The 1,810-nt window shown below is 35.7% G+C and overlaps 1 protein-coding gene across 1 annotated transcript in view; it reads right to left on the reverse strand.

Annotated features, from left to right (window-relative positions):
- LOC106883367 (sorting nexin-33) overlaps positions 1-1,810 on the reverse strand; it is a 154,226-nt gene that overhangs the window by 40,594 nt on the left and 111,822 nt on the right. The window lies entirely within an intron of this gene.

Below are 1,810 nucleotides of genomic sequence, written 5' to 3' on the forward strand. Positions count from 1 at the left end.
ATATATATATATATATATACGCTAGGTGTGACATATATAATTGCCCATTAGCCATTTTATCATGATATAAAAAGTGGAGAAGGCTAGCCACTGGATTTGGTTAAAAAGAGACGATGAGCGATGGCTAGAGAAACATTGAGCTTTGTTTTAATAATCAGTTGATCTAGCAAGCGGGGTCTCATATCAGTGAGGGGGGCCGGTGCGCATTGATGCTGTCGAGATGTAGACCCCGAAACAGCGCGCATTCTCTCCTGATGATCCCATACACTTGCTGGCTTCCGGTATGCGGAGTTCTTGACTGGTAGCACTTGCATGTACGAATTGTTTGCAAGACATGTTTACAGATTGATTGTTATATTTATTGACAATACTTTGCATATATTTACAATTCCAACTGGTCAACACTTTGTTTTCGCCGTAGCCCTTAATCTTTTCTTTCACAACTGTTTAATCCCCTCACAATTCTTTATACCAGCCATTTTCAATGTTACAATTTGCTCAAGTTTTGTTTGTATTTAATTAAGGGTAAACAATGAAACAAATGTTAAGAAGCATTATACAACATTTACAACTATTTTTTGCAAATAAGAATGATTCAGTTTATGGTTGAATAATGCATGAATGTATATGCAGCACCTGGTGTGTGTGTGTATGTGTATGTGTGCATAGAGAGAGAGAGGGGAATAGTGAGAGAGAGAAAGCAGAAATGTAGTGAGGCTCATTTTGAATGTTACCAATATACCTGAAGTGTTATACACATCAAATATAAATACAATAGGATATTACGTATATAATAGAGCAAGTTGAAAAACTTTCATTAACTGAGATTATCTGAGAAAGTAAAAGGCTAAAAATTTCCCTTTAGGTGTTGTTTAAAAAATCTAAAGACCAGGAAGGAAGACAATAAAATAATTTGATTTAAATGTTTATAAAATACCAAAACTCAGTATTTAAAGTGGATTACAGAATACTCTCCCAGGGGTATTTTGTCACAGCCATACTGTTGATATTAATGTGTGTCACTACAATCCTTGTTTCTATAGATATTGATTCTATACTTATTGATTAACTGTAGTCTTGGCAATTGAAGAGAATATGCTTCACTAATAAGATCGAACAACATCACAATATATTCATTGCTTTTACCTGTTATTGCGCCCGAAGTATGTTTCATCCAACAGATCCATGATCTAATGTAGTGGTCCAGAAATAGTCTGCCTAAAGGGATATCTAGGCCTGTCACAGATTTTTAAAATGTATAATTTAAGGATTTAATAGGTATAGGCATAGCTGCGAGGTTAAGAAGCTTGCTTCCCCCACCATTCCAATGGAATGGCACTTTGGGTAAGTGTCTTCTATTATAGTCTTAGGTCATCCAAAGCCTTGTGAGTGGATTTGGCACACAGAAACTGAAAGAAGTGCCTTGTATATATCGTGTGTGCGTGTGTATATATGCATGTGTTAGCCTTGTCTTGACATCATGTGAAAGTTATAAATGAGTGTCATGGTACAAGTGAAATTATTTCCTGTCTTCCACAGGAAACATGTCTGACATTGGGGAAATATTATTTTGCAAGGAAACAGGTGAAGGTCGCCATGAAGGGCATTCAGCTGTAGAAAATCTGTCTCAACGAAATTCCATCTAGTCCATGCAAGCATGGAACAGTGGATGTTAAAATGATGAAGATGATAATTTAAGGATTTACAAAATCCATACTAATGTTTGAGCATCTTGAAAAATATTATTCATAATTACACAATTACACTTACTCTTTTACTTGTTTCAGTCATTTGACTGCGGCCATGCTGG

This window comes from Octopus bimaculoides, chromosome 7 (assembly GCF_001194135.2).
Source record: "Octopus bimaculoides isolate UCB-OBI-ISO-001 chromosome 7, ASM119413v2, whole genome shotgun sequence".
Classification (NCBI taxonomy): Eukaryota; Metazoa; Mollusca; class Cephalopoda; order Octopoda; family Octopodidae; genus Octopus; species Octopus bimaculoides.